Below are 10,207 nucleotides of genomic sequence, written 5' to 3'. Positions count from 1 at the left end.
AGGTGCAGGGAGATGGGCCAGGTGCAGGGAGATAAGCCAGATGTGGGGAGATGAACCAAATGACACCTACAAAACTCCCCATTCATGGTTTTAGGATGGCTCGCTAGCAGTCTTTCATTTCCTGTGAGCCTGTCACATCTTGTTCCATCCACTCTTCCCTTTCTCCAAAAAAAAACACTTGATTTCCACCATCCAAGGCTGTGGGAGGGGTGACAGCAGAAGGCACTTACTGTGATAATAGCTATTTCATTCAGAGCACTGAGTTGACACAGAGGGTGGGATGAGGGCAGGAATGCTCTGACCTCTGTTTTAGGCTCAGGCCCACAGAGTCACCCAGGAAGGCCACTGACTGAACCCAGCACATCGTCAGGGAAGGTCACAAGTGCTTCCCTGAGCACAAACACCAACCTCAGAGCCTGGCCCTGCCGATTTCTACTGTACAGAGGGGTGCTACTCAGGGACCTGCAGGATGGTGCTCCCCAGAATTTGCAGGCCTTTGTCAAGGAGAGGTGTGTGTGGTGGGCCAGAGCGACACAGCAGGACTTTAATGTGGCCTGCCTCCCTCTGGGTAGTGATGAGAAGTCAGTCTCCAGAGACAGAAGGAGCTGTTCTGTAGAGATGTGAGCAATGGTAAGTGGGGGACCCTAAAGATGGGTAACCCAGGGACTGTGCTGCTGGGGAGGGGGATGGGAAGCTGGCTGGAGCACTGGGAGAGGTCCTGGAGCAGCAACTCTCAACCTGTGGGTCGAGACCCCTTTGAGAAGTCTAACAACCTTTCCACAGGGGTCTCTGAAGGCCATCAGAAAATACCAATTTACATTACAGATCATAACAGTAGCAAAGTCACAGTTATGAAGTAGCAACAAAAAACAGTTTTATGGTCAGAGGTCACCACAAAATGAGGAACTGTATTAAAGGGCCACAGCATTAAGAAGGTGAAGAACCACTGGCCTTGAGGAAGACAGCAGCAGGTACACCAGAGCTGACAGGGAGGGAGCTGGGCAAAGGCTGATACCCTGCCCCAACCTTCCAGACAGTACCCTACGGCCTGAATCCAAGAGGATTGTCAGAGGAAGAGGGGGCAGGTTGAGACCCAGCGTAGAGGTCAGCCCAGGAAATACTACGCAGAATGGATAAAGGTGAGGAAAGGCAAAGACTTGTGCTATGACTTTCCGGGCCTCTCTGATTGCAAAATCGGGGTCTGAACAGGCCTGCTGTTAGAATTAAAAGAGCAATACCTTAATCTGCCCCCTGCTGGCTGGATCTCCGGAAGACCTAGCCCTCAACACCTGTTAAGGTGAGTGAGCATTATGGGAAACCTCCTCTGCTGGGCAGTCTCATTTTCACAGAAAACGCAGCATCCTAAGGTTGAGGCTCGTACCCACGAGACCCCAGACTCTGCTTGCTCCTGAACTCTCAAGCAGGAGGCCTGCCTCTTCGTTACTAACATAACTAGTGTGGGAGAGAAACCGGGGAGCCAGCTTTCTGTAATGCAGAGTGGCCCCTGATCAGAGGGTAACATGAAGGCCTCTGCCATCAGGAGGGAAGACACCCCACTCTTCAGCTACTTGCCAACTTTGCAGAAATCGGCCCTGACCCTGAGCATGCCTGAGGCCGCTGTGTGTGAGCCCCCTCAGAGCTGAGGAGGCCACCTTCAGTACCCAGATAATGAGGAGCTGAGAAAGGGTTTCCCAGCCCAGGTTACGCAGCAGGCTGGCTGCGAGGCTGAACTAGGAGCCAAGTTTCTTCATGCCTGGGCCAGAGTCTTTCTTGTCTCCCTACTCTCCTCGCTGAAGCATATTCTCAATGGCCAGAGACTTCTCGGGACAGATGTCTGACCTCACCAGTTGGCTCTGGAACAGCAGGGCCGGTTAGCCAGAAGGGAGTGTCTGACCCAAAGAAAGACTGAACATGACCTTGGCTGTGAGCAGAGACTCTGCCGGGTGCTAAGGCGTCTGTCTTCTCAACAAAGTGGACAAGACCCTCCGTGCAGGGCCACGGGGCCTTAGCAGTGTCCTGGGACACTTAGCCCTGTTCCTACCTGTGGAGGAGGCTCCAAGGGAGACTTCAGTTGACCCCAGAATAACCTCTCCACCCTGTAGCCTGAGCCCCTCTGGGCCATGGGTCATCTGCTTGGGACACACATGTGAGCTGATTGTTTACACAGTGTTTGCTCACAATAGCAACAAGAACCCTTCCTGTCAGTGAGGAGGGGCCACGAAAAGCGGGCATCTAAAAGCATCCAAAAACAAAGTCTAGGCTCATAAATGTGTCCGCAAAACAAACCCACATTCAAGAAAATATAAAAATAAAAATAAAAAGAAGAAGATAGAAAGAAAGAAAAGAAAAAAAACTTAAGCCCAAATTCTTCCCAGCTGTGACTCATCACAAACCTAGGCCTGGCTCTGAGGCCTCAGGGTCAGTCCCCTCTGCCACATGGCAGCTTCGTGCTCTTTTGTGACCCTTCGTACAGCCCTAGTCTACCTTGATGCTCTCAGGCACCCAAGCTGTTAAAGGTGAGAGTCTCTGAGTTTTGCCAGAGTGTGTGATTGATTGATTGATTTTGAGCTTTTGTATTAGTTAGGATAGGGCATGGGCTGTTGTGGTAACAAATAGTCCCACATTCTCAGTGGTTTGAGACTGCTTGGGGGACACTTAGGCCCATAGCTCTGCTGTCTTCATTTCCCTGTGCTTTAAAAGAGACCAGGAAACAACCTGGTAAAGAAAAGTACATTGATCTACTGATTGGTCAGAGCTGGAGAGAGAGAGAGAGAGAACGTTCTCAGATTCTGTCTTTAATGTTGCCGTGTTATAATCACATAGAAACGATGGAAGAAGAGCTGGGATCCACGCATATGTTGATTTGTATGAGAAAAGTGGTCAGAAGTATGTGAGAAACCTCTTCCTGAGGCAAGGCCCTCCTCCTCTGCCCTTCCCCCCAGCAGCACCGGGCATCCAGGAAGCATTAGCTCTAAGAATCCACTGTTTTACAGCCCCTGTTTGACTGCCAATAATCAATTTTCAGGAGCCAGCAGCTGCCCCTCTTCCCTAACGCACTGCAGGTCCTCCAGAGAGAATAAACAGCTATCCAAAGCAACAGCAAACAAAGGGGGAAACTATCAAAGTGCTTTTTTTTACAGTGGTTCTCAGCCTTCCTGATGCTGGGACCTTTAATACAGTTCCTCATATCGTGTGAGCCCCCAATCATAAAATTATTTCATTGCTACTTCATAACTGTAAATTTGCTGTTGTTATGAATTGTAATATAAATACGAGATATGCAATCCCAAGGGGTCTCAACCCACAGGTTGAGAACCACTGCTTTTTTAGAGGTTTTTTTGTTTGTGTGTGTGTGTGTGTCTGTGTCTGTGCGAGCATGCACTCGTGCATGCACTGGGCACCTAAAACCAAGCGTTACATGAATTATGGTCCCTTGCACTCTTGTGAAGTGGAAAGGAAACTGGCTCTCAGAGGTGGCTTGTCGTCCAGTCAGAACTGGCCTGGGATTTGAACCCACACACACCTGGTTGGCTAGAAGGACGCAGTCCTGTGGTTCCTCACCCCTCCAGCCTCTGTGTGTGTTCAGTTCTGGTGTTTGCCTTGTGGTCTTCCCTTCATGTGCTTCTACTCGATTGGGAAACAGTTATTGAGTATTCCCATGAGCCAGCCACTGCTTTATACAATGGAGAAAATTGACGTGGGGCATAGGAGTACGCAGCCTGAGGCTGGCAAAAGAGAACCATGGGACTAGGGAGACAGTTCTGTTTTAAAATACTATCTGTGCAGGCATGGAGATCTGAGCTGGATTCCCAGAACCCAGATTTTTTTTTTTTTTTTTTTTTTTTTTAAGCCAGACTTACAATCTCAATGCTAGGGAAGCAGAGGCAAGCGGCTCTCTCTGGCTTGCTGGCCAGCCAGCTCAGCTCATTCAGCAAGTTACTAGCCAGTGACAGGCCCTGTCTCAAGAACAAAACAAAACAAATAGGTCGGCAGAACCTGAGAAAGGACACCCGAGTTTCTTCTCTGGTTACCACATACATACAGATGGATATGCACCCCCAAATACACTTGTGCACGCATGCGTGCACACACACACACACACACACACACACACACACACACACACACACACACACACACACACACAGGGGCTGGGGAGATGGGTCTGTAAATAAACTGCCTGCTGTGCAAGCACAAGGATCAGAATTCAGCTCTCTAGAACCCATTTAAAAGTGAGGTTGGTATTCAGAGGAAGCCGCCTCAGGGCAGGCCAACTAGCTAAACTAGCAGGAATTGCTTAGCTCTGGGCTCAGTGAGAGACTCTGCCTTAGTAGATAAGGTAGAGAGAGACTGAGGAAAGCACCCACGGTCAATCTCTGCCTCCACATATACAATACTTACACACATGTAAGCACACATGTATGGAGAGAGAGAGAGAGAGAGAGAGAGAGAGAGAGAGAGAGAGAGAGAGAGAGAGACATACCCTGTTGGGCCTGCAACTGAGGAGAGACAGCTTTAGCAGAGGGAACAGTGAGGGTGAGCATGCAGTCCAAGGTAGGATAGCCAGAGCTATACCCAAGCCTTCCTCAGCAAACAAATCCCCTGACTCAGGGCAGCTTGCTGACAGGAATTCCACAGATGTCACCACATTCTGAGCCTGGGCCACAGTTTATCTTAAGTGACAACTGTGTGGGATCACAGTCACCACATTCTCTCCAACATGGTGGACTCTGACTCAGAGACGATGTCCTCCGATGTTTAGGGTACAAATGGGCTGAGGAGAGACTGAGCTGAAGACTGGTGGTGGCCACCGCCCTCCCGCTCTCTGGTTCTCCTACCCCTCTGACCACAGAGATGCTGCCTAAGGACCCCTCCCTGGGCATCTGGTGACTAACACTAGAATGTCGTGTATGTGTGGCTGGAAGCCCTGACTGCTCTGTCTGACCAAAAGGGGCCACATGCCAGTCCCCTGGGCTTGTCTGGGTGACTTCACTCAAGAGACAATTGTCACCCTATTAGTATGTATTCGAGGACATTGTGGCTGGCGTTCTTGTCAGAGGCAGACAGGCGTGAGTCCAGAAGAATCCGATGGAAAGTGGCTTTCCTTAAAAGCCTCTCCCGCAACTGGCTGAGATTGCACAGTTTATGATTTATCCCCATGGCATCAGCTTTTTTTTCTGGGTTTTCTTTTTTAAAAATCTCTCTCTCTGGGCTGGAGAGATGGCTCAGTGGTTAAGAGCGCCGTCTGCTCTTATAAGGTCCTGAGTTCAATTCCCAGCAACCACATGGTGGCTCACAGACATCTGTAATGTGACCTGATGATAAAGTACTCATATTCAATAAATAAAAAATTTAAACACTCACCTACTGTGCCATAACTGGATGCCTCCTGTCTGCAAGGGCACAGAGCTATCGATAGCCACCTGTATGTAGAGGCTGGTGTCTAGTGGGGAGAAAGACCAGCATCAGCAATAAGCCAGGGGATGGGGCTACATAAATGATTCGAAATAGGTAAGCCTATTTCCCAGAACAGAATGGATAGGGATAAAGAGTTTCAAATCCTAATAAGGACATCCAGCCTCGAGCTCAGGATTGTTCCAGAAGACACCTGCATGGGGGGGGGGGGCGGGGTGGAGCAGGCAGGAAACGGTAGAGGTTAATAGCGTGGGTTAGGCATGACAGGCACCAGAGCCACTGAGGTTCCTACAGAGAAAAAACCCTTGGTGAGGTGTGCTTGAAATATGTCCAGAGAGGGCTGGGTAGAAGTGGGGGCATCCTGCATGAGGTGGCAGGATAGAAAAGGTGCATAGGGGAAAGCTAGTGGCACCCTGATGGCTGTGAGGTTTCTGGTGATGAACAGAGCGGGCCGTCCTTGGCACAGATGCATGGAAACACTCCAGCCACAGTGGAGGCTCCCTGAGGGTATATGCGGCACAGTGTTTATGAAAAATTTCTGTAACTCTAAAATTTCTAAAATAAAAAGCTCATTAAAGATAAGATTGGAAGAAGGGAGGGAGGGAGGGAGGGAGGGAGGGAGGGAGGGCAGAACTGGTGGGGAGGGTTGTACGGAAGCAGGGAGCTGTCGCCCACTAGTGGTAAGAGCCGGCTCTGCAGGCGACAGAGGGACCGAGGCTTGGAAAGGAGACACACTGGCAAGGCGTGAAACAGAACCTGCAACTGCCTGGAGTTGGGGGAGGAAGCCGAAGGTACGAATCAGAGGTGATCGTCCTGCTGCAGGCTCCACGTGTGGAGGGGACTTCACAGAAGGAAAGGTGAGGTGGCCACAGAGCAGCTGCAGGCGACTTGATGACAGAGGAATACACAGCAACCCCTGAGCTTCCCTGGGAGCGGATCCAACCCTGGGGAACTCCTCCCAGCACAGCTTCCCAAACCATTGGTAGCGGAAGGGCTGGTTTCTTGTTTGTTTTGTTGCTGTTGTTTGTTTGTTTGGTTGGTTGGTTTTAAAATCCACTTCCAGTCCTGTGAAGATGGATATTTTGGCCGAGACCCAGTTAATGCAGCATGCTCACTGAGCATGCCCAGAGTTCGAGCATTTCCAAAAGACTCTAAGGGAGCAGAACCCTTATTCTCCACACTGTTGTGGTCTCTTTGCAGACCAGAAGCAACCTGGGGGTCTGCCTTAACCCTTACGATTATCCATAGCAGAGATGTGGAGTCTCAAGATGCAGATGACAAAAGTGACATACAGCTGGGGACACAGCTTAGTCAGCAAAGTGCAAGCAGGAGGACCCAAGTTCAACACTCAGGAAACACACACACACACACACACACACACACACACACACACACACACACACACACACCCAGATATGGTGTCACATGCTGCAATCCCAGAGCTGGGAAGCAGAGAGAGATGAATCAATCCCTGAGGTTCATGGGCCAACCAGCCTACCCTAACCAGCAAGCTCCAAGCCAACAAAGAGGTTTTGTCTCAAAAATACAGTAATGGTACTCGATAAACTACAGCAGAAGTTGACCTCTGACCTCCATGAGCATACACACGTTTACCTGCACTTAGGAATACACATGCACACACACAAACACAAAGAGGTTTGCAAGGCATCTGAGGTCACACAGAGCTGGAAACTGCAGGGAGCTGGGATTTCGTCTGTGGTCAGTCTGTCTGGAGCAGTGATCCACCCACTTCACGTGGCCCCACCATCACTCAGGCAGTGCTGTCATCACCTGACCTCCTTCCTCGTGTCCTTTGGACTGTTCTTGAAGATCCTCTTCAGGTCTTTCCCCTGAAGGCTAGATCATATGTTGTGTTGGTTGGATGAGAAGACTCTTGGGAAGAAAGCCTTTGCCAGGCCTAACATCACAGCCTGCAGCCTGTGGGCCCCACGGCTGGGGCAGACAGAGAGAGTTCGGGCCACAGGAGAGGAAAGAGTGGGAGGGTCACAGAACACCTCATCCAGCGACGGCCCTTTGCTGGGTCCAGGCAGCACTTAGCAGCAACTACTCAAGTCAACCGTAACAGCTGGGTACCTGGTCCCAGGCAGACACAGAGCGCAGTGGGAGCCTGTGGTTGCTTCTGCCCCATGGAAGTGCCAGGAGAATGGGAGTATCTTGGTTATCAATTTCCCTATCCAGATCCCTCCACTCTGACAAGGGTGGAGGGTGGGCTCTGGCCACTTCTCAAGTGTGGATGCAGGAATGAAAGGGATGGCCTTGGAAGCCATCTCCTGTCAGGCATCTTAGAGGACGTCAGTTTCCAGCAGACACAGTGCCTGCAAAGGGGAGTCAAGATAGACGGAGAGAGTATGGGGTTTCCCAGGCCTCAAGCAAGGGGCTGGAAGTCTGTGCATTTATTTATGAAACAGGAGTGCTCTCTAAGGTCCACTGCTTGAATGAACTGCTATAGTGAATGCTTAGGGGAACTTCCAGTCTCCTAGGAGACCCGTCCATTTGTTTATTAGAAGGTGTACCTGCCCAGACTCTGGGGTTTTGAAAACATTATCACACAAAGAACTTTTTGGAAAAGGACAGCTCATTTCTTGCACACTCTACTCCCATCTGTGAATCTTGACTTTATTCTGAATCCCCCCTTCCAGGCTGTGCTCACCCTTTTCAGCCCCTAACTTAGGGACAGTTCTTGAGGCACAGTGATAACACACACACACACACACACACACACACACACACGCGCGCGCGCGCGTGCGCGCGCGCGCGTTCATTGTCTCCTCATCCTCCATATCCAGGCACTCTCTCTCTCTCTCCCCCTCCCCCCATGTGTGTGTGTGTAGTAACTATGATATGGGAAGACGTGTAAATTAATTAAGTTGTCATCTAGGCAGTTAATGGCTAATGAGTAAAATTGAACAACTAAGGCTCAGTGTTAAAGGTCCACGTGTGCTTGCGTGCTCACTGCAGCAGTGGTCACATTGGCTGAGATGAGGGATCAGCTTAAGTTCATGACATAGAAAGGTGTGTAGTGGATGTAAACATCCCCCAAGTGTGGGATGTGAAACAGACTTGGTGAGGGTGTGCTGTGTTTGTCTGCTGGAAACAGACTTGTGAGAGGACACACGGTGTTTGTCCACTAGAAGAGGAACTGCCGCTTATGGGGGCATGGTCTTTTCCAACTGAAAAACATCCTAGTATGGACTCTGAGAGGAGAATATATACATATATACACATATATATATATATATGAGCCCCAAAACAAGAGGCTAGACTTTTTGGTCTTGGCAGTGTTTCCTATCATTTGCCTGTTTGTTGCTCCACTTCAAGACACTCCTAGGGAGAAAGGTTCTAGAGAACACTTCGAGGTTCCAGGTTCTGGCTGATGCTCCAGATTCCGGTTGCTGTGGTTTGCAGTCACTTTTGCTGAATTGCTGGTTTGCTGTTTAAATGGGTCTGCTGAAATCTTGACTATGAAGAGGCTCTGAGTCTAAAAGTGTCTCCTTCTCCTGTGCCATTAACCTCTTTTCCCTCCTGTCTAGGGTCGGTGGGTTTTAAGGGAGGTATAAGCCTTAAAGAACCCCAAATAAAGTAGGTTTGAAAAAGTTCAAAGCCTACAAAGGTGGCTCAGCTTTGGTCAGAGATTTTTTTCCCCGGGAGTGGTGATTACTGTAGAGTGCCCATAACTGGTCAAACTGCCAAGGACAGGGCTGGAGAGATGGCTCAGCAGTTAAGGAGGTGAACTGCTCTTACAGAGGACCCTAGTTTGTTTCTGAGCACCCACATTTCACTGTCCACAATGGCCTTACAACTTTCTGTAACTCAAGCTACAAGGTCTCCGATGCTCTCTTCTGGCCTCGCTGGGCAACTGCGCTCATGTACACATGCCCTCGCAAAGACTCATCTTCATACATAATTAATTATAAAAATAAATCTTGGAGTTAGAGCATTTGCTACTCTTGCAAAAGACCTGGGTTTGGTTCTCAGCACCCACAGAATGCCTCACAACTATCTGCAACTCCAGTTCCAGGGGACCCAAGGTCTTCTTTTGACCTCTGAGAGCACCAGACACGCATATAGCACACATACATACATACATGCAGGAAAACACTCATACACATAAAAGCAAATAAATCTCTTTAAAAGTTAAAATAATTTTTTAAGTCTAAAAAAACCAAAAAAACAAAAACAAAAAAGTGGGCTAAGAGTAAGTACTTATCGAATGGTCAGCCCTAAAACGGGACATCCATCTAATCCTTCCCCATGACTTAGGGAACTTCACAGAAGAGGAGAAGAGAAACAGCCGGAGGATGGGGAGCACTGTGAAAGACCTTCTTCACATGGTGGTTGCACCTTTGATTGACAGCAACTGTGATTGTTTGTACCAGTCACACTCAAAATTCGTCCTGTCAACATTCCATCATGAGAGGTGAGGTTCACTACGTTCCCTGAGAGTCTTCAGGAATTAATGTTTACAGGGTGAAAAGGAAACATTGTCTTCAGTGGTGTAGCCATTGGCATGGTGTCTGTATGTCTGTAGACAGTCCCTCATCTGTGCCCTTATAAGTGAAACCAAACACAGTGAAAGTACACATACACACACACACACACACACACACACACACACACACACACACACTGGAATACTGCATGGATTAAAGAGAGGAAGAGCTTAGTGAACAATATGTAAAGTGATGTCATCCAGGTATAAAAAGGCAAAGAACAGAAATCTCCCCTATGTGGGAAGCTCTAAGAGTTAAACTCGTAGAAACAAAGATCGGAA

This window comes from Acomys russatus, chromosome 14 (genome assembly GCF_903995435.1).
Source record: "Acomys russatus chromosome 14, mAcoRus1.1, whole genome shotgun sequence".
Taxonomy (NCBI): Eukaryota; Metazoa; Chordata; class Mammalia; order Rodentia; family Muridae; genus Acomys; species Acomys russatus.
The sequence above is the reverse complement of the archived record's forward strand: the minus strand, read 5'-3'. Positions refer to the sequence as shown.